General features: G+C 49.7%; 1 protein-coding gene across 1 annotated transcript in view; it reads right to left on the bottom strand.

The window, feature by feature from the left end:
* Positions 1–14,822, bottom strand: part of BCL9 (BCL9 transcription coactivator) — a 59,233-nt gene extending 44,411 nt beyond the window's left edge. Inside the window, exon 1 of the mRNA XM_061344375.1 lies at positions 14,384–14,822. The gene's annotated coding sequence lies outside the window, so the exon portion shown is untranslated. The remainder of the gene's footprint in view (positions 1–14,383) is intronic.
* Positions 14,823–23,232: the final 8,410 nt, after the last annotated feature.

Below are 23,232 nucleotides of genomic sequence, written 5' to 3'. Positions count from 1 at the left end.
ACTTGCACTCGTCTGATGGTACAATTGCCAGACTGCACATTCAAATGAGTATTTGTTTAAGTGTGTGATATACAGATAGAGTTCATGCACTTGAGGCCAAATGCACCCCTGTTGTAACTTCCCTAACTCCAGTAGCAATTACTCAAAGGATTAATTTGGCCCACAGTGTTTCCCAGTACATGTGACTCATCATTTCTTTCCTATAACACAGAATAATACGCTGTTCCAATCAGTAGTGATAGCCTGGCCTCCTTGAGGCTGCCGGACTCCCTGTTTAATCAGACATAAAACAAATCACTTGCAGAGGCAGAGGCGTACAAGCATGCTTTAATTACAATATTGTAACACCAATTAGAGATCTATCTAATCGAGGACTCGGTACTTCCTACTTGAGTACTACTCCCATGTTGGGATAATTACTGCTAATTAAGCTTGGAACTAATTAGGCCAAATGATCTCATTTATACCAACATAGATGACTTCTAGGAGCTAACACACACACAAAAAAAAAAAAATCCAAGGGTGATTTTATCATTCCTGAACTCATCAGCACTTTGCTTTCTAAATGGACGGTGCCTCCACAATGGATAAACCCCGTTAAAAACCCAAGTCCCAGATGATCTTCAATTCTCCCAAGTTAGAGAAATGTTCTCTGAAGGTGTTTCAGATGGTTGGCCTGAGTCACCTGCTCCATTAGACACAGTGGATTAACAGAGCTGTGTCAATCATGGCCTGGTTCATTCAAACGCTACACGTTAACCACACAGTTATGATTATAACTTCTCAGTGCATTTAGCACTACCTACATCGCTACGACTGCTGCACAAAATAAGGTTTGCTGTAGGGTGCTGTGTGGTGTTAAGACAATAACTTTAAAACAAAAACTCTTAAACACAGCCAACAGCTGTATGTACTTGTTGCATGTCCTACATCGATGCTGCATGTAATAAGAAGTTGCATCCAGCGCTGCTCAGTGGCAGTAGCTCAGCTGTGCTGTATGTGATGGCTGAGGGAAGAGCCCGGCTCTAGCTAATGGGAGCTCCTTGCAAAGCCCGTCTGTGCGACAAGACACCCCGTGTTCACAAGCTGACTGCATCTAACAAAGTTGGCTTTACACTGCAGTCAGAAAAACGAAGGACAGGCCTTAAAGCTGTGTTTATGTTGCAGCTTCTCCTCCTCCCCTTCAACCTCAACATTTCCGCACCAGCTCAGCACTGAGATTCTCAGGTAAAAGACACCAAGGCAACGATCATTTAGACATGCCCTTGGCTTATGGGAACAGTTTCAAGCAGTAAGTATGGTGTTCCCTGCCTAACGTTGACATGGCCAAAGCTTAAAAAAAACCCTCTGAGCACTGCATTTTTGTCTGGGTATTCTGGGGACTATGAGTTGGCCAGTATTTCAGAAATTGCTTCTCACCGAAAGATGGTCTGCATCAATAGTGTGATTTCATCCTGCTGGAGGAAACCTCCTAGTTTCTGCCATCTAAGCCACTGGACTGCAGATACTGTGCCCAATTTCAGTTTCATGGCTGAGTGAAGGAACAATGCCACCTACCAAAATACCAGTCCCACCTCTCCAAGGTGACTGGACATCTTTCAAGTGCCAGGAAGGACTTGTACCCAAGATCTTTCTAGGAGCACCCACCTGTCTGTGCTGCAAACTTCACAAACCTCCATGGCCTCCTGTCCCTAAACAGTCAGAGTACCCCAACACCTCTGCTGAGCGTGTCACCCCTGCTGGGGCTGCAGACACACAGGTCTGTGCTGTTGGGTGTTACAAGCAAGTCAAGAATAGCTCAGTCATGATCACTGCACAGCCCATCTTTTTCTGTACATCCCTGCTTCCAAATCCTGCCTCCAATTCAAGCCTTCCAGGATCCACTTCAAGGTACAGCATGCAGTAAACCCTGCTGTTTCTTTACTTTTGGCTTTCTCTCACCAGCTGCCTTTATTACTCCTAAACCTTTATTACTCCTGCTAAACACTTAATTTTCTCATGCTTTCTAGTACTTTAGACTGGAATCTTGAAGCCGTATCAGAATCAGGAATTCCCCATTATCTCCACTTCTTCTTCCAGCCTGGCCCTTTATCCTCACAGTGATCATTGTTCCCTGGTGAGTCACAGATACCCCCCTTCTTCCTTCCAAATGCCTCCTGAACAACCTTCTCTTTTCCAAAGCCTGTCAAAACTAAGCCCAGCAGGATTCCCTACACCAGCCTGACCTGGTTACAATACCTCCTGGAACTGATCCTCCTGCTGTCTGTGAAATTCCTCTACAAGTGCCACTTCTTTATGCAGTACCATTAGCAGAAGATTAATAAATAATGCACAGGAATAACACAATCCCCAATAAACAATGTACTACTTCTATTTTCTTAAGCGAGCAGCATGGATCCTAAATCTAATCTGCCCCTCCTGTTGTCACCCAAGCCTCACCTCAGCTACCAAACTCTCCCGTCCCTCCCCCAGCAAGCCTGTCACTCCTTTCTTCCCAGCTGCCAAGGCCTTTGCTGCTACCTCCTCCAGCCCAAATACGCTAGAAAACATGAATGCAAGCATCCGTACAACATGAATGCAAGCATCCATACACACACTAGGTTAAGTGTTGAAAATGCACATGCTTCCATATGCTGCAATATGGTACTCATAGGTATTATTCAGGTACCTGCTGGAACCCCTGCAGGAAGAGGTGAGCTGGAGATTTTCTAATGAAAACAAAACCACTGAACCCAAAGTCTGAGCAACTTGTGGTAGATACATGATCAGGGCAGCGCTCAGCAGAAGCACAGATTGGGCCCAGGGGGCCTCTGAATGGCATCTTTAGCGTTAAAAGGAAGGAATTCAGGGGCTTTAGATCAGAACTGCATCCCAAATGGGCATTAGACTCTAATAAATAAGATGCTTTACGCTGACAGAGTGCCAGAAACCTCCTAACAACATCCTCCCTGAGTTCTGCTCTTCAGTTGGCAGTGGTTTGGATGGCAGAAACCAAGCAAACAAGCTCCCTAAGTAACAGAAGAAGGAAGGGAAGCAACGTTCTGGTGGAGGAACATCAGTCCACAACCACTACACCACGCATGCTCTGATTTGGGACTACAGTAAGTCCTCCAGGACAGGGACTGTCTCTTTCTGGTGTCTGGACAGTACCTTGCACAAGACCCCAGTCGCATACCAGCACGTCAGCATGCACTGCACAAATATCTACTGTCACCAGAGGCCTGCAAAGAGAAGCCGTCTCACATGGACCTCTCCAGGGGCATCTGCAGCGGATGGTGGAGGTTTGAGTCACTGACCTGAGATCCAGACCCAGGGAGCTCACTGTGAGTCACAGTTCAATGTGTCCTCCTTCCAGACAGGCTCCCTCAGGCATTATCAAACATTCACAAATGTGGGAGCTTTAACGTTTTTTTTCAGAGCAAATCCCATACTCTTATCCAGGGTTTGCCTGCACACAGAGGCCCAGTTGGCCTTAAAAAAAGAGACAAAAAGTGCAAAGACAAAGACAAGGGGCAGAAATAACCAAATTTTCATTGTCATGAAGCTGTAGTCATGGTAAAACATCCAGGGTCCCAGCAGCAAGATGCCAGGAGACTGAGGGACACTGTCCCTCTCCCCTCCCATCCTGAAGAGCTGGGTTGGTCCAGCTGCATTTCCAAAAGGAAAGCAAAGAGGCTGCTGCTTACTGTAGAGAGCTGCCAGCTTCATATCTTCAACCCTCCCAAGAGCCCTAGCTCAGGCTCTTGTTGCATAAGGCAGGGACACATCCCCGAGTCTGAGGTTTAGAAACAAGATGTATTTATTTGTCATTATTTTCAGTTATCTGAGTGCGGTAAAGGTCAGAACACTTATCTTCTGGGGCTGGTTCCTGCTCCCACTCATGCGATTCAAAACCAATTGAATGATTTTTTCTGTACTTCTCAGGCAGAAAAAATCCAGTGGGAATGAAACCTGATACAAGGCATTTTCTAAAGAGGATCTGTGGGAAAAGAGGATCCACTGCAATGAGAGGAAGGGGAGGCTTGCGGGCATTCCTGGGCACCTCCTCCCCAGTCGCCTTTAGTCACAACAAAAGATGATTAGAGATGGTGGAGAGGCCACAGCTTTTTATCCAAGTTTTAACCTAAGCTCATCTCAAGGACTGGACAGTATCACCCAAGTGTTACTCCCAGAGCTGTGCTTTGGGTGACAAGACTCAAGGACATCGCTGCATGCCCTGTGCCGGGTACATGGGCTGCTCCATAATCTCCAAGATTAATTTATGCAAAACATGGGAAGACGGGCTTTTTCCTTTTGCAGTGAATGACTTCATTAACCTTTCAGGAGCTTGGCAACAGTGAAGTAGAAGCAGTGGGAAAATCACTCTTCTGGGGGAAGGGAACTTCTGCTAACAGCGCGTATCTGGAAGAGACCAAAGACAACAGGAAACAATGGACCCTGATCTACTTACACTCTGCCTTCCCTTTCTGCTCTCCCAGGCACCCTCCAGTCTCTGCCCTGCTCTTGCAATGGTCCTTCTCCTGGAGCTGCTGACAGCTCACAGCATGACCAGAGAGACAAGGAAGTCAGATGAGAGGGCAAACAAGGCAGAGGAACAAGGTTTTGGAAAGAGTCTGGAGAGAGACCTAGCCCAGAGGCAGAGCGGGAGGGAAGAAGCAGGTAAAACAGGTGAGGCAGGTATGGAGAGGGAGAGAAAAGGCTGTGGGAAAAACGGAAAAGGTATACAGCACCTTGCACAGAGCCACACAAGGGATGCCATCTCAGCATGCTAAGGAGGTGTTGGTCAGTTGCAGAAACAGAAGGGAGAAATCAGGAACTGCCTGGTTAAGAGAGCTGAGGCAGAGGACTTTTATGAGCCTGGGCCTGAGTCACAACTGGCAGGGGCAAAAGTGGTGCTACCCGGAAACAGATCTAAACTGCACTGGAGGCCACAAAGTCACCATGCCCTGTCCTGTAGGACACTGGATGAACTTCAGCATATGGCCACCTACATGACCTCTCTGTGCCCTATTGTCAGGGACACTTGATGAACCCTCATTTGCCAGCTGTCCCATCAGCCTAGCTGCAGCCACCTCTCCCTGCCCTGGGGAAAGGACTTCGTGATGTTCCCATTGTGGGAGGCAGAGTCCATGAAGAGATATCCAAACATACCACCACCTTTCAACTGTTGCTGCTGGCCAGGATCCTTGCAGGCAAAATCTGTCCCTGCAGGGAGGTGATTAAATAGGCTGCATCCACTCTGGCTGACAGAGGAAACATTATCACCTATCATAGGGGGATAACCTCTTTGTGGCTATCCTTCATGCAGATGGGAAAGGGGCTCTCCCTAAGGCAGTGACCCTGCTGTTCCCATCCTGTCCAAAGCACCCAGAACAGAGCACAGCTGTCCTGATGTGCTGGGTACTGGCTTCTGGTCTCAGTGCAATTCTCCAGAAGATGCAGACACCTCCCCAGACCCCCAGTGCCAGTGCTCTCCTTCCCCTATCACAGCTTTCCCTAGCAGAGCAGAGGACCTGAACTCTACCGGGAGTGATGCAGGGGAACAACCACAGATGTCTCCAAGCAGCCAGGCAGAACACAATCCATGTTTTCAGGGCAGAGTGTCTACAGCCAGGTGGAAGCTGGAGGAACAGGATTAGCACAATAGGCCAAGACCAGAACAAGGCTAAGGCTACATCCAGGGAGGTAAGGTGACATCAGGAGACAAAACTCAGGGCTACAGACTTTACCAGGCTTCCAGGCAGAAACAAAGCACTCAGACACTGAAGTGACAACCATGCTGCAGCTCAGAACAAGAACTGGGCAGCCCCATCCCGAGCCAGCAGGACATAAGCAGAGGTAGTCTCACCTTGCTCAGCCAGAGGGCAAGCTACAATCAGGGGCTGCCTGGCCAATCCCATGCCCTGGCCAGCCCATTTGGCCTGGCTGCAGGGACACACAGGCAGGGACAACAAAGAGGGGTCTGCATCACAGAAGGCACGTAAGGGAGGAATTTGGGGGATAAAACAGAGAGAGGCGATAGGAAGAGTGTGTGGCGCATGAATAGTGGGGGAGGGTAGGAGATACAGGGTGAGAGAAGAAAATGACATGAACAGAAGGAAGGGAGCTGCAAATAGAAGGGGATATGGAAACAGCAGAAAGAGACAGATTGCAAGAGTGGTGGAAGTAGAGGAGACCTAGAGGGACAGAATATAATAAGAATTCTTAAAATGAGAGGAAAATTGAGAGAAAAGAGAGGAGAGAGGGGAGAGGGACTTACAGTCTCCTGGATAAAGAAAACAAAACCCTGCATGTTTTTGTCCTTAGGTTTCAAAGGTTTTGTGGGAGCAGAGTGAAGATTTGTCACCTTCACTTTAAGAAGGGGGGAACTTAAGGCGCAGAGACTGAGAGCCAGTGAATGAGTGAGATGGTAGAAAGGAACTTAGCTCAATAGTCTTCTTTCAAACATACAGGTGAAAAATCCCAGACTGGTTTTGGCTGGAAGGGACCTTAAAGCTCATCCAGTTACAACCCCATGCCATAGGTAGGGACACCTTCCACTACAGCAGGCTGCTCCAAGCCCCATCCAACCTGGCCTTGAACACTGCCAGGGATGGGGCAGCCACAGCTTCTCTGGGCACCCTGTGCCAGAGCTTCAGCACCCTCACAGGGAAGAGCTTCTGCCTAAGAGCTCCTCTCAATCTCCCTTCTGTCAGGTTAAAGCTGTTCCCCTTGCCCTGTTTCTACAGGCCTTTGTCCCTCTCCAAATTGCTTTGGTGGGCCCCCTTTAGGTACTGGGAACAGCTCTAAGGTCTCCCCAGAGCCTTCTCTTCTCCAAACAAGTCCAACTCTTTCAACCTATCTCAAGAGCAGAGGTGCTCCGGCCCTCTGATCATCTCTGTGGCTTCCTCTGGACTTGCTCCATCAGGTCCACAGTCTTGACTTTCTTCTCCAAAGCACACCAAAGAGAGCCCACTACCCCGAGATGGTTGGAAGAGGGCCTGCTAGAAGAACAAGAGGTAACCCAAAGTCACAGGAAAAAGTGGCACCTGCTCTTTTTTTGCTAGCACCAAAGTCTCTGGAGATCTGGATTTAGACATATTCAGAGTAAACTAACCTTGAACACACCAAACAAGCACTATCTGAATGCTTATGTGGAGATCTACCTGCAGGGAAAAGATGTTGCAGTGTGGGTTCAGATGCTTGCCAACCCTACCAGCTAACAGCAGCACCCAAAGCAGGGTGCAGGAGCCTGCGATGGGGGCTTTGCTCTTGCAACACCCACTAACATCTTTCATCTGCAGCTCCTTTTTTTGTGTCCAATATTTATCCAGTTTAATTTGTACCACCTTTACGTTTCACAGAAGACAGTGCTTTTTGTGCATATAAAAAACCACCAAGCCTCAAACGCCACATACACCCAAGCCAAATATAGTTTGTAAGAGCTCTGAACAAACCAAATACCCAGTGCCCGCTTGCACTCCTGTACACACATGGGCAAACAGAGCTTCCCAGTTACTCACTGCACACAGGAAGCCAAAGGATGCTGTATTTTCCTAACCTCAAACAACTCTACTTTATGGCCTGCTAGCACTAGGATTCCCTCATCAGTGAGTGACGAAGGTCTCTGCTATAAACTGATACTAATGGCAGGTTGTGTACCTTGTTTGTTTATTGCTGAGGAGGAATGTTTGTCGTGGCTGTCAAGTTTATAAAAATATTTCCATGACTTCAGACAGCTTGGCATTCTTACATGCAGCTGAGAGAGTGGGTGAATGCACAGATGAAAAATGGAAGAAACATTATTAAGGGAGGAAACAGAACATCTCCTAACACCACCGAGATGGCTAAGGAATGCCAGGAAGGTCAGAGACATTTCTGAATAAAATGCTTTTTCTTCCCCCAGGGTTTTCTGAAGGGCTGGCAATAATTAAGCATCACAACACCTTTCTGGAGTAGATAAGTCCGCTGAGGCCATCTGAGGTTAAAGGACTTGCCCGTGATCACACACAGCAAATCAGTGGCAGAGAGGAGAATTAAACCCAACAGGCTTATCTTCCATTACCCAAGCCCTACACACCTGGCTGACATCCAGATGCAAAGACAGGATCTGTGCTGACCTGACCAAGCATGGGTCCTCCAAGGCAGTACAGCAACCAGGCTTTTTGCTGAGTGGCAAGCATCCACCCTCAGTTAAAGATGGTAATTGTGAAAACAAGTGACAGAAGGCTGGGAAGCAGTGCCTAGTTACAAACTGTGGAGCCAAGTGGATTAAATATACATCGATAGATTCAATTACAAAGAGCAGCATGCAAAATGGAATTGACTGCAGTCAAGGACCCAGGACGGCAAGAAATAACCCCAAAATGTAACCATGGTTTCAGCTGGAAGAAATCTGCACTTGCAGACCTCGTGGAGAAGGTGCAGCCTTCAGTCTGCAGGGGGACTGTCCCAGGCTACCCCAGCAGTGAGCGGACAGTGACACCCAAGCCCCAAGGGCTACTGAGAAGCCTGCAGGGTTTAGTGGGCTGAGAGAGATCCGTATCACCTAATGCTGAGCAGCCCTTTGTTACCACTGTCACCAGAGACACTGGAGAGTGAAGTAGCAGAGAAAAGGAGATGTTCCCCCATGTGTCGCCCAGGCTGATGCACCCACTGAGAGAGAAGGAGGAAACCTGTTCCGTACTTGGGTTCTGCACTGCCCTGGGCGGGAATACCCAAAGACACCCTCACTGGTGTCAATATTCAGCCCTGCATCCATCTGCCCACAAATGCACAGTCTGGTTTTGGCATACTGAAAGTAGTGGATTTAGCTGAAGGAGAGGCCAGATCCTGACACTGCTGACCAACTCAATGGTTCAATACTTCTTGTCTGTAGCAGGAAAAGAAGCTCACTCACCTCTTCTCCTTTGCCCACACATTTCCCCAGAATTTCAGAGATTATGGAATTATCACTGCAACCCCCCGCCCAACTTCACCCACAACACTACCCTGATCACTAGTAAGGGTTTGATTTTCTCCTTCTTGGATCAAAAATAGGAAGGATAATCATTCAGTGATCCGTACACACAGCTGCCACCTGAAAAATGCAGGTGGACACAGTTGAACAGAAAGGCAAGTACAATCTCAGGTCATTTTTTTTTGTACCTGGAGAACTAGACCAGCAGTATTTTGCATGCAAGATTACAGGTCTATGTGTAGTTGCATTTTCACATTCCATTACTCCAATCGCACACAGCCAGTTACGTGCCTTAGCAGCAGCTTACAAAAGCAATTGCTGCTCAACATACAAAATCCAGCCTCCAGATGCACACGCGCAAGACTGAAACCTGGTCCTTATTTTTCAGCTCCAGAAAACAACATACATTTGCAAGATGCCTGCCCCCTGCACAAACACCACACCAGTGTTTCCTTGCACTTAGGTTTCTACGTTGATCCACATATTTTGTTAAGCTTTGCAATAACCTACAATGTATCCAGCATTCTGCAATAAGAAGCATCCAAAAAATGCAAAAAAGGTCCCTGGTTTTGCATTAAAAAATTCTTCTCCCAGTAAGCAACTGTAACCTCTCCAGCTAGAATGTACTGTCTGTTTAAGGCTCCAGAGAAATGCAGTGCTAACCCTTTAAGACAGTAAGAGATGAATACTTTTTTTCATTTAAACTATAGGGGAGTTTTACCTAGATAGACTGCAATTTCCTGAGCTCCAGTCTGGCAAAGAGCCCGGGGCTAAGACCACCCCCCCCTCTTTTGGCAAAAATTACCATGGCGTCTCTAATAGAGCAGTTTTCAGGGGGTTGTTTTTACAAAGGATGTTGAGAAAAACCCAGCTGTAAGCAAGCCCAGGCACTGGAGAACTTCTTCCAAGAACTAAACTGATGCACAACGTCCTCAGCGTACTATCCCTAAATACCCTACCAAGGGATGGTTCAGTTGTGAGTCAGAAGGAAGTGGACTGAAGCACAAACAGCCATTCCTGCGCATCGCTCTCCCCACTACGCACTCACACACAAGTTTACAATGCAAGCAGTGACCAGGTTGAGGTTGGCTTGGGAAAGCTGATGAGATCACAGTCTGGGGAGATAGAGCTTCAGACAGCCTCAAGTTGTTGTTAATCAGCTCCTTGTTTTGCATGAGGACACAGAGAGCAGTTGTTATACCAGGTTTACCATATGTTTGTAATACTGTTGTTATGGGAATACATGGACAGCCCGTGTCACTGGCAAGTTGCGCTGTTTTCTGCTGGAAGGACAAAACAGACTCCACCGGCCAGGAAAGCCCGAGTGTGCACATACATGTAGGAGAATCTATTGTAGCATGAGCCACGCTGGGTGTAAAGTCACAACAGGCTTTGCTCATGCGATAGTGCACAAGCCCACTGCGGTGTCTGCACAGGGGCACTTCACACAGCACCAGCAACATGGCATGTGGCTCCTTCCCTGGGAGGTGGACAAGTGCTGCCCTCATTTTACACATTGCAGCGGGAGGATCCATCCAAGCTTCAAAGCAACTTGCCTAAGGCTGCCCATCAGGATCTTGAGTTCTGCAAGACCTCCATGTTCTTCAGACCTCCATGCTCAAGACCACCAGTTCCTCAAAATGGACAAGTGAAGGGGAAAGCAGGGGTGACATTAACTCAATTAAGTGTGCAACTCTGCCTCACATAGCAGAAATATTTGCTTCCTTGTGTGTCCCAAAATGGTGTTCAGGACTGCCAGTTTGCTCATAGGATACAGAAATAATGTGTTTGTGTGTGCGAAACTGTTATCCAAACTACAGTGCCCAAAATGTCTGCCCCCCTTAGGTGTAGGGCAGGGAGCATCAGTGGTGCTTGTATCTCCGGTGAGTAGAAGCAATGTCGGTGTTTCATGTGGCTCTGCCATGCAGGAGCAGCACCGAGTAACTATTGAGGAGAAATCCTCTCGTGCGATGGCCCCACAAAACCCAGGCTGAAGTAGTAGAATACCTTTTGTTTGCTGCCAGCCCCAACAACTCCTGAGCCATCACTGGAGATCACGGAGGCAGGAGCAGCTCTGACTGGAGTAACACACAACCAGTTCGAAGGAGAACCGATTTACCCACTTAGGCTCCTTCCACACATCAGCAAACAGCATAAGAAATAGCCAAGTCCCCTCCCCACCTCCCCCCCCCCAGCCCTTGCATGTTGCCATTTTCTGTCCCTGTCTTCATGCAGCTAGTCACATCCCATGCTGCAGTTGAGGAGCAGCATGCAGGGTTTAATTGTGCACACGTTCTCCAGGGAAGGGCAGCATGAGATGCAACCACTGTCCACAAAGGAGCAGAGGCAGGAGGCCAAGGCTGGTTATTGGCCTTGAGTCATACTTGCTGATCAGCGCATCAAGGATTTTAAAGCGCATAGCTGATCCGATCAGCAGCTTGTCCTAGAAGGAGAAAAGTGACATAAAATATGCACAAGGCTTCCTTCTGTCCTGACAGCAGGTTGAGTTTTCAGATGATGTTGAAACAGCAGCCTGCTCGCCTCCCCCCAACATGGTTTCCTCTCGCGCCTTTGCTGCAGCGCCGTCTTGCTCCCGACTCCAGAGGGTCTGCTACCCCCGCAGCCTCCATGCTGAGGCCCAGGCTCTGGCCAGGGGGCTCCAAGCCACTGTTTGTATGCCCGCTCAGCCCCTGGCCTTTCTTCTCAGCATGCCAAGCAGGGGCTCATTAGCGTTCCCTGTTGTTAAGCTTTTGTGGCTCTAGCCCATCCAGCACCAAGCTGGAACTGAAAGGGCATCATCAAATCCCCATTCATGGGGGTGCAAAACTTCCCCAAGCTGCAAGCCCAACTGGAATTCAAACAGGTGATGCCGGAGAGGAAAGGTGGAGCATACATGTGTGTGATCTGCGTGTGTTCTGTCTGCAAGGAGCAAGCACTGCTTCAGCTCCTTCCTGAAGAGAGCAACTGTCGAGTATGTCTGACCCAAGATCAGTCCTCTGCACGTGTATGTGCACAACATTTTTACGGCGTCACTTTCCCATGCATGTGATGTCTGTGGTATGTGTCTGCTCCATCACGGGAGTGCTGCTGTGAACAGAAAAGCCAAAACATGGCACATACTGGTTTTCAGTCTTAGCTCACATCGCAATTGGTGCTGTTGCAAAGTTGGATGTCAAATACCAATGCTGATAAAATAAGCTATTACGTAAACTGAGGAAAACACAAGAATCGGGCCGTGTCTGTGTAGGATCCACGCTTACAACGTGTGCATGTTCCCCCTCAGGAGGAAGAGCGTGCTGCACAAGGTGTAGCACTAACTTGCTGCTTCTGTTCACACACAGGGGCTGGGTGTGCAGGAAGCATTCATGACCAAGCTTCATCACCACACTTATTTTCATGAGGGACTAATATTTTGTCTTTGCCATTGCCAAATTCCAGTGTAATTAGCAGATATTTACAATCACATTTTAACAGAATGCTCCCCTACCAGAGAATCCACCTATGCAAATGGAAAGCCACATGCTCTCCCCATCCCCTCAGCTGCAATCCTCACACAAGTTGCTACCACCCTTTGAGCTGGCTACAGAGATGTCCTCCCCCTGCCAACTACCCCAAACTCTGCCACACCAGAAAACTCAACCTCCGTTTTCTTCCATGCCATAAAGTCCTGCTGCAGCACATTCAGCTTCGCTAGGTTCCGTCCTTGCGCATGTCCTGACCCAGTTCAAAATTCCCCCTCTTTTTAAAGCCCTCCAAGGAGACAGTCCAAGGTTCTCCTTGGACATCCTTCCTCCCTGCTGCCCTGATCTGTGCACATCCTCCCTACACAGGTTTTCCTCCTCCTCCCCAGGCCAACTGCCTGGAACAGGCATTTTCTCCCCTACCTCACTGCCTCACAAGTCTCCTTTCAAACACGATTCGATACTTCTCCCCCCTCCTGTGATGATAAACCTCAGTCTTTTTCCCTGCTTCTCACATCCCTCCATCACTGGACGCTCTGACTGTAAAGCGTACAGGATAAAGGTATCTTGGAAAACATTACAGCAAATCATGGGGGGGTGCTTTGATTCTTTCCTTGCTTATTTAGTTTCTGAGGGGAGGTAACTCAGAGAGAAGCTGGCTGAGATTTCTGCCGTACATTTTTTTTTGCAGCAGCAAGATCCTCCATCTTCCTTGCTGGATTGAATAGGGTCTCAGGACAATTTAGACTCCCTCCCCCATCTCCCATTCCAGCTCATATTCTTCAACACATGATGCTCTCCTCCCAGCCTCGACTGGGAAAGCACGTATCCTTACTCTCTCCCCCTCTTTCGGCTCCTGCCTCTCATAGGTTGTGTCAGGACATGAGGATGATGAACATTTGTGCAGGTTAGATTCTTGTAGGCTATTTTTTAACAAAACAACTAGAATCAATGAAACCGGAATGACGGCACATTGCAAACTTAAAAGACCTCGCGAGGATGCACTGAGCGTACTGGGAGACTTTCTGTGTCTCACGCCAAAAAGGGAAAAATAACCCTCCAAATTCTAACCAAATCCGGTGCCGATGTTGTAATGAGGCCGGCCAGGAGGATAGAGGTTTCTCTCCCCTCTGCCTTTTTCTGCTTTCTTTTTTTTTTTTTTTTTCTCTTGCACATTATCACCTCACCAACAGTCGGTAAACAGCCACAAAACCTCCAGCAGGCAAAGCAAGCAAGCAGGCTTCACACTGCTGCTCTTACGCCTAGCTAGATATTTACTTGCTGATAAACGGCAATGGCAAATATATCTCATTTAATCTCCCAGCATCCAGGAAGGGGGAGAAGCGCCATCTCCCATCCCCGCGTCAGACTTCCCAGCCCTGCCCGGGATCCGAGGGATGCAGGAGTGACAAAAGACCGCGGCTCCCCACCCGGGGCTCACCCCCGCGCTGGGCAGGGTGCGGGCGGCCGCCGCCGGTTCTCCCCCCCGCGCCGCCGCCCCCCAGAGCCGCCGGGACAGAAGCCAACAGGTGGAAGGCGCGTTTTCGTCCGGCTCCGGCTCTCTCCCCCCGCGTCGGTCCCGGGACCCCCCCCCCCGGCCACCGCGCTCCCCCCATGCTCGCCGCGGGCGGGCGGGGGGGAAACTGAGGCACGGCGCCGCGGGCACGGCCGCCGCCGAAAGACAGCGGCCAAACTTTCCGCCCCCCGCCGTGTCGAGCCGGGCCGAGGGAGCCGGGCAGCGTGCCGGGGCTGACTGCGGCACTCGCAGCCCGCATGCACACACGCCGGCGCGCACACGCCGCCCACCGCTGCTGGCAGCCGGGCCTCGCCGAGCCGAGCTGAGCTGAGGGAACCGGGCGGCTGGGAGGCGGCTCCGGGGGCGACGGCGCCAGTCATCGGTCCCCCGTCGGCAGCGCGGCGCGCAGGCTGCCCAGGGGCGGCGGGGCCAAGCCGAGCCCGGTCGGGCGGAGGGGCCGGCGCTTACCTGCCTCAGGCGGCGAAGGCGCGGGGCGGCATGTCGGGGGGCGGCGGCGGGGAGCGGGACCCAGCCGGCGGCGCGGCCTGCGCTCGCCGGGCGCTAGGGCAGCATCAAGGCAACTTAGGGGGAACCCTTGCGGGGCCTATTGTCTGAGCGGGGCGGCGGGGCGGCGGGGCGGCCTCCCCCCGCGGGCGCCGCGGCGCTTGGTACGGCCCAGGCATTCATGCCAAGCGGCTTTCACACATGGAGGCTTGTCTCCAGCGGCTGCTGACAAGCCACAAACAAGACGTCCCCCTCCCTCCTCCTCCTGCCTCCTCCCTCCTCCTCCGCCGGCTTCCTCCATGCGAACTCCAACTCCGCTGACAGGCGGGCGGGCCGGGCCTCGCCGCCGCCTCCCCTCGCACCGCACTCGCCGGGCGCGGGGGCAGGGAGAAAGCCGCCGCCTCCTCACCGGGAAAATGGCAGGCGCCGGTCCCGCTCCCAGGTGGTAGGACCGGGGTTACCGGGCTCCTCGGCTCGGTGTGCTGCGCTGCAGCCCCGGAGCTGGCGGTAAACCCGCCAAGGGAACCGTACTGATGCCCTGCATCCCTCCCTCCAAGGCACCACCACTGTGTGTTCTGGCATGCCGGCTCCTCGGGGGTCGCGATCAACAGAGGAGCCGGTGGAGAACTTGCCAGATTCCCCAAAGGTCGCGTAAATATCCACGTTCAACGAATGGTGGAGACTCGGGCCTAGGGGTCAGCCTCATCCTGGAGCCGCCAGCCCATCTCGTGGCAGCCCGGCAGGAGCAGGGCAAGGGGGGGATCATAAGCACAAGCACTGGTGAGCTCGTTCCTTAAAACTTTTTGTAGCCCATGGCCCTGTGAGCAGCAGGGGAGAGGAGCCGAGTTCTTCAGGGAGGAAGTGAGGGTGTCTCCAGGCATGGCTGGCTCTGACAACCCTGCATATCCAAAAAGGGTCTTGTCCAACAGTGGTGCTGTGTTGGATCCATGTTGACAGAGATTTGGGCAGAGTTTTTCAGTGACTTCAGTTGAGACGGTTCTTGGCCATTCAGGTTTGTGCACTCTCCATCCAGCAAAAGCTAAACCAAACCATAGCTGATGTGAACCATTAAACTGTGCTGCCTCACGTTGAGCAGGGTTCAGTCAGGCCAGAAAACAAACCACATGACCAACTGTCGTACATTTCATAACGAAACCACAGAATTCAATCTCAAAAAACACATCCCTGTCCAGGGACAACAAAAGTTTGTTTCTGTGAGTCTCAGCGGAAAAGGTCTGTGGAGCCCAGAAGAGCATTGCACAAGCATCAGCTGGTTCCATTTAATAAAAGTAATTATAATAATCATCATAATCACCACTTGGATAGCTGCTTTTTTTTTTTTTTCTTGTCCAGTGATCTCACAGACATTTTACTAACCCAGGCAAGTATTTTTATCTAAACTTAACAAGTGGTGAAACAGATGCAGGCAGATGAAGTGACATACCCAAGGTCATCTTCTGAAGCTGTAGCAGAAGGAGAATGCACATTTTTGAACCCAAGTGCTCAACAGAGAAGCCACTTCCAAAACACAGAGCTCCTGCAATCCCCCACAAACTGCAAAGCTCTGTACGAGTCACGGTTTCGCTGTGAGAAACTTTAACCAGGTCTGGTTTGTACTCAGATACTGGGACAGATGTAAATGAGGTGCTTCCCAGGAAAGAGAAATAGAGGTCAAGGGAGGAAGGAAGGCTGCAGCAAAGAATGTCTGCGGAGAAAGGAGAAGGGGAAGAGCGAAGCCTGGAGAAAAGGTTGGAAAATCAGAGACACTCTTTCAAATTTCCCAGCTGGAACAGCAGGGTAGTGCCAAGAGATCTAAGTGAAAGGACTGGAGGCAACATGGGGAATGTAAAACGGTGGGAGAATGTACAGTCTAGAATGTGACAGGCAGGAAAAGCAACTCAAGCCATTTGTGGTTGGGCACTTTGGAGTTGGTAGAGCGCACTGTCGCCAAAGCCCTGGGCAAAGGTGTCAGTCAACCCCCCGAGCAGGCTGCCCGGGCACTCTCTCTACAGGACTCTCAATCATAGCATCAACTAGGGCGGGAAAGACCTTTAAGATTATCATATCCAACCGTTACCCCAGGACTGCCAAGTCAACCACTAAACCATGTCACTGGGTCTCATCTACATGGTTTTAAGCACTTCCAGGGATGGTGACTCCACCACTGCACTGGGCAGCCTGTTCCAATGCCTGACCTCCTTCTCTGTGAAGTAATTTTTCCTAATATCCAGTCTAAACCTCCCCTGGCGCAGCTTGAGACTGTTTCCTCTTGTCCTGTCATTTGTTCCTTGGGAACAGAGACCAGCCCCTTCCTGGCTCCATCCTCCTGTCAGGTCCCCCCTTAGCTTTGGTGCATGCTGCGAGCTGTCACTGCAGGTCCTCAGAAGAGGATGGCCACCACACTCAACCTGCTGAAAGCAAGGCAAGGTTGTATGCAGAGTAATCATCCCATCCAGCTTCATCTCCTGCTGGGGAGGCTCCAGAAGGGACACAGGGCAGCAGCTATGCCTACCTGCGAGCAGGGTCTGCAGCAAGGCTCTGACACATCTCCTGGGCCTAACATCCAGCTCAAGATTGTTATGCCTTTTAAGGCAGATCAAAAGCCTCTCTGTATTGTCACAGGTTGAAGCCTGCTCATTTCAAGTATGCACATTCTGCTAATGGGAGAAAATAACCAGGGCTAAACTTACCTTCTCTGGGAATGGCTGTGCCCAATGGATAGCCTTTCTCCACTGCTTCAAATGTCACTCTTTCAGGTCATTTTTAAACCTTGAAGATGACTTGGTCTTCTTTTCCAGACCCTGGACTTCCTAATGCCAAATCAGCTCTGGGTAAGGCCATATCTTCTTGCAACGGATGAGAGTTGCTGCTTTTGGCAGGGTGGATTTTCCCTCTTCATTTCCATAACGTTTCTCTTCTATTTACTTTCCCATTGGTCTCCTCATGGCCCCAGTTCAGGACAGCATGTAAGCACATGTTTAATCTCATTGATCTCATGGCACTCCATGTACGAAGGAAAACATGGGTGCCTTTGCCTAGTGCCTGTTGTGAATGTTATGTTAAAGAGATGTGAGGTAAAAGTCAGAAGTGTTATCTCCAGAGTGCACTGGAGCTTGGGCTTCCCCTTCCACACTGCTGAAACCCCAAACAGCCAGGCTGGTGATTCCTGCAGATCCTTCTTCTCCAGTGTGTGTGTGCCCGGGGAAGCCATAACCCTTTTAAGAAAGTCATAATGCCTTTGGCAGAAGAAGTGAGCATGCCCTCTGTCTCTAAAACAGCTGGCAGCTCTGTAGCTGGAGCACATCCATGGGAGATGCAGACAGGAAAGCCCTGCGGCAGAGGAGGCAGCAGTGGGCTGGGTTTTCCATATAATCCTCCATGGGTGCTTTAACCCCTTTGGATGCTGCACCTTAAAAAGAATCAACAGGCTTGCACAGAGCCCATCCTGGAGCTATGCTGCTGTAGGCAAAGAGGCATTTTGCGTCCATCTCCTCCTGCTGCTGCTGTTGTGCTCAGCCTTGTCAAGCAGGAGGCTTTCCCAGATAGGTGCAGAGCAAAGCTGCTGGAGGCCTGGGGCTTTGCTGTCAAATCTGGTGGGCCTGAGGAGTCTGGGCATCTCCAGCACCAGGCATGAGCTGGGCAGGGGTTTGCAGGATTGTAATTTGCACTCAGATGTCTAAAATTCACCCAGGTCCTCCTTTTAGTTGGCTCAACATCTGTCAAGTAAGAATTATAATGCCCCTTTCTTGCACTTCTATTAATTTAGATGATATGGGGAGGGTGGGATTGGGGGGTTGGGGAATGGGGAGCAGGGAAACATGTTAAAGGTACTTTTCACTATGTGAATGTACAATGTCTTGTATAATATGACCCCAACCTCAATTATATTGTTTAGGTGGCTGCTGTAAAACAAGTAACATGTAACAGGATAATCTAGCTTCCACATGCATGGATACACCTAAGTTTCCTTGTCTACTGCACTGAAGCATTCAGCTGTTCCCTCCTCTACAAATACATAAGAATGTGCAAAAAAACCCCACAACCAGCCTATGTTTGTCCTGTTTCCCAAGCAGAAATACATAGATCTGCATCGTAGATGTTCTGTGTGTGCAGGGTAGACCAGGCACCTTTAGAGCGCACTGGGCATACTGTACATATGCAGATCATCTGCACAGCATATGCACAACACGTCTGACAAATTTGGGATTCATTACACATAGTGCATGCACGCTACACAATTTACCTCCCCTGTGTGCAGTCGACCTATCCTGAATTTCTGGATGTTCAGCAGCCCAGCTATCTGAAGGGCCCACTTGGCATGTGGAAATTCTGGATAAATGTATGCAGTATTAAGATCTCATCCCAACAAAATTCCCAGGTGGAGGAAGATGAAATGTCCAGGGAAATAGGCACACGTGGAAGCTCACTATGCTGAAAAAGAAGGGGTGGTTCACGTGTACCTGTGCACAACCATCCGTTTCTCTTCTGGTCTATGTTGCTCTGCCTTGCCTAGTGCTTATTGCTCTCAGCTGAGTGCCCAGTCTCTGCAGGCTGCAAGTTTTGTGTCTCCTCTGCTACTCTGACCTTGCATGGCTCCCTGTTGTTGCCCATACACACACATCCCATCTCCTAATGTGTAGGCTGGTTGTGATTGCTGCCCGTCCTTCTGTCCCTGGGAGATGTTCTGGAACGCAGTTCTGGGTCACATTTTCCAGCACTGTGGAAAGTCTTCTGCTCAGCCCCTTTAGTTTTTCCCATTGTCAATACACCCAACTAATTCCATTGCTATAGATGCTTCATTCCTGGTCAGACTTCAGACAAAATATTCTTAAGAAAATCTTTAGAATCCCGTTATTGCCAATTTTCAAGCCATCTGCTACTTTTCTTGAAGTCCTTGATCTTGGATTCATGGGCTTATGCAAGAATCTCAGCCTTCATTAAAAAGGAAAAGTAGCTTTTCTAGCTTATGGAAGCCTCTGACACTGGAATAGCAGAAAATGACCCTGAAGTGACTGTGCACATATTTTCAAGCCAGATTTCTGAGTTCATGCCCCGATTTGCAGGTCCTGCCTCTCAGCATTGCTTTCTGGGGGTGAGAGGGCGTGGTTTGGCTTTGGACCTTTCTGCTGGAGGCAGAGGATGCACCATGGAGTGCAGTGAGAGGACCAGGACGGCTCCGAGGCAGCGCACTGGAGAGGTATCCCGAAGTGTCCTCAGCCGGAGCGGGGACTGTTCCTGCATTGTTTTACGGCAGTGTCATGCAATGAGATGGTGCCTGTTGTGGTTGTAACCAGCAGGCGGAGCTGAGCTGAATAAACAAGAGGGAGCTATTCATAGCCATGAAGAGGGCAGAGCGCTCCTCTCCTAGCAACAAAACCAGAAGAAGAGCAGAAATGCTCTGCCCAACTGGTGAAGAAAAGTCCGTGCAAAATGCTGATGTTCGTCCGTTCCTGAGCAGGTCCCGTTCCATTGCTGTGCAATGCTGGAGACCTCCCACCTTCCCCACTCCATGCCAAAACCTCTGATTCTGGTGGTGCGCTCATGGAGGTGGTGGCAGGTCTGTGTTCTGGGGTTTGATCAGTGAAAACATCTTTTTCTGGCTTAAAAAGACAAACAGATGAGAGGTGAAAGGTGGGGTGCAGACCTGCACCATGGGCTGTGGCAGCCTGGAGCTCTTTGTGAGGGTAGGAGAAGTAGGGACACTGCTGCCTATCCCAAGGTGGGTGCTGGACCATCCTTGATCCAGAGTACCCACAAGCAGCTGAAGGGCTGCTCTATAATGTCACTTCTCTGCTCAGTTTTCCTTATCAGAAGGTCAATTACATCACTTGCCCATATGGTCTGATTCTTTTATTTTTGGAGTGGGGGGAAGGAAATCCTAGGGCATAGCTCTGGAAGCTTTGGGTGCAGGTATGTGATAAGCCCGTGGCAGGGGAATAATAGCAGCTAAATGTGCAGAGGTTTTGCAAAGGAAGCTAGAACACCCAGCCATTGGAAAAATTAGGCATGTAGTAGCAAAGTACGGACAAGTGTTCTACGCACCTGTAACACCGCCAGTAAATCAAGCTAAAGCATTTGTCAGCTTGTCATTAGGAGAGTAATGAGGTAAGTCCAACAGAATTTGGGGCAAGCAAAGAGGCCAAGCGTCCCTCTGCAGCAGATATTTCCAGAGACAAAGAAGAGCCAGAGTTTAAAAGAAAACATGTAGACTCCAAGCAGAGGAAACCCAGTCCCCTTGCTCTGACCTCTGCGTGGTGCAGATGTACAGTCATACCTCTGGGAAGGACTAAGTTTGCCTTTGCACTGCTACTGCCATGTAACCACAGACTCCTCAGCTTTCAGGATCACATGCTTCTGCTTTCACCAGTCCATGTGCATAACAAATGTCCCCAGATCAGCACACAGGTACTTTGATCTCTGGCCCACCACGATGAGCAGATTGTTGACAGACATCCTAGTTTTCCAGCAAGTTTTCAGTGTGTGAATTTAATAAATCAATGAGAGCAAAAAAAGGAGGGGGAATAATCATCACAGGCACAATTACAACGTCTGAGAGCTGCATACTCGGCTTCCAGATCTCTCACAAAACATGCCACCACTTGAATTCCAGGAGTAATTATCTTTTATGGAGTCTGGTGAGGAGAGAGGGCCTCAACTCCTGGTTTTCCATTTGGTTACAAACTATATGATAATAGCAGGAAGATGATCAAACCCAGGAATCCTGGATTCTGCTTCTAGCTGTAGGACAACCTAGAGGTTAAAATAGTAGTGGGGCCAACTGAGTCACGTAGGTTTAGCCCATCCAGATGAAAGGCAGAGTAGCTGAAGAGGGGTAAGAGTCTCAATCAGTGCCATACTCTTCACCTTGTTTCTTTCATTTCTGCATTGTGGGGAGGGCCAGGTTTGCAAACTGCCACAGACCAAAGCCTTGGCCAGCAAATAAAGTTAGGAAATGCCCTGAAAGTGCCCTGAAATGTAGGTGAATTTCACCAGCAGCAGGGAAAGACAGAGATGTTACCTGTGCTTCCCCAGGGCAACCTCCCGATTCTGCAGGAAATTCAGCCTAGGACTCTCATTTACTGTACCTGATTCATCTGAAAAAGCAAAAGCCTGGTACAACAAACAAGTATGTGATAGAAACAATAAGACAAGAGACAGCAAAGAAAAAGAAACAATTGATTTAATGCTTTCTTCATTTGTATTTAAATACATAAAAATACCAGTAGAAGGCTCTAGGCACCTTACTACACAATTAACACAACCAAAGAGAAACCAAACTATGCACCACTCTCAAGCAGCATGAAATGATTATCCAGAATGTGCTCTGCCACCTCCCAGAGGAAAAAGAAGACTTGCTCCAGCCTTCCCAGCCTCTCCCTCCAATGGGTGCCATTTGCAGCAGGCTTGCCCTGTGGACTGCTGCTGGGAAATGGGGATAGCATTTCCTCCAGAGCTGCTGCTGCCCTGCCAGGGTCCCCCCTGCACCCTCTGCCTGTCCATGGGCTGAGAGGACACGTGGTGGATGCTCCTAGTGACTGGTGCATGGGAAGGAAATACAACACATTGCTCTTCTTTCTCTGGTAGTGCTTAGCAGGAAAAACATTAGCTCGTACAAGTTGACACTGAAGAATATCACTGGCCCCAGTATAACAAGCTGGAAAACTTCTGTGTCCTAATAAACAAAAGGGGGGGAAAAAGAAGTGATTTCACTGGCAGTTATTTCACCAGCAGGACTGTTACAAGCTCCAAGCCCATAATGTTGTTAGTGCTTCCCCCACCAACATGCAGCTTGAATTGTTTCTGGTTTCCATTAGCATCTCTTGCTCAATGCTGCAGCTGCACACACACACACTCACACTCGCTCCTCTTGCTGCTCATGGGGCTGTGGCTGGAGCTGACAGTCCTGCTGCTGCCAGCCCTCAGCTCAGCGGGGACAACCAGGCACCCTCCTGCTTGCACCCAGCACCCAACAATGACACCGCTGCGTGCACTGGGCTGCACAAGGCAGGGATGCGTGTTCTGGGTATAGTGTCCTCTTGCTCTCAGCATGCCAGCTGCTCGCCCTGCAGTTGTATACAGACTGTAGGGATAGGATAAGGGGTGATGGGTTTAAACTTAAACAGGGGAAGCTGAGGTTAGATATCAGGCAGAAGTTCTTTATTGTAAGGGCACTGAGGCGCTGGCACAGTGTTCAAGGCCAGGTTGTACAGAACCTTGGGTGACATGGTCTAGCGTGAGGTTTCCCTGTCCACAGCAAGGAGTTGGAACTGGATGATCTTTAAGGTCATTTCCAACCTGAACCATTCTATGTTTCTAAATAATGGGCAGAAGTCTGTGCTTGGGTTCTGGTGGATGAACCTAGATTACAGCTGGCAACCAGAGGCCAGTTTTCCAGAAATTGTGCTTAAGCACTAAGCCAGTTGTTGTCAGAACTGCACCAGTGTGCTCCAAAGTGAGAGCGGTTTATGCTATCCCTCATGTCCCCTCTTGCCAGCCCCAGTGATCCCCAGCCCAGCCTTCCACCCAGGAGCTCCTGAGATGGTACAGTGCTCCAGGGTGAGTGCAGGGGCAGGCATCAGGCCAGCATGGTGGATCAGGGATAGGAGACTGGGATGAGCTAGAGGAATGGCATGTATGTGTGTGTGTGATGATCCACAGAAACCTATCAATCAAAGCTGGGGCATACAGCTAGGACCCAGACTAAGAGGGCACAGAGACTGGGTGCCATGAGTGGGCACAGTAGGGGAATTAAAAGTTCAAACTGAACTGGTGTTTTCTTGCTGATTTTTTTCCTGCCCAAATGTCTGTTGCTA

The sequence above is a fragment of the Neopsephotus bourkii genome, unplaced genomic scaffold, assembly GCF_033783945.1.
Source record: "Neopsephotus bourkii isolate Nb327-2 ecotype Australia unplaced genomic scaffold, CSIRO-AGI_Nbou_v1 NB_214, whole genome shotgun sequence".
NCBI lineage: Eukaryota > Metazoa > Chordata > Aves > Psittaciformes > Psittacidae > Neopsephotus > Neopsephotus bourkii.
This window is presented reverse-complemented; position numbering and strand designations above follow the sequence as displayed.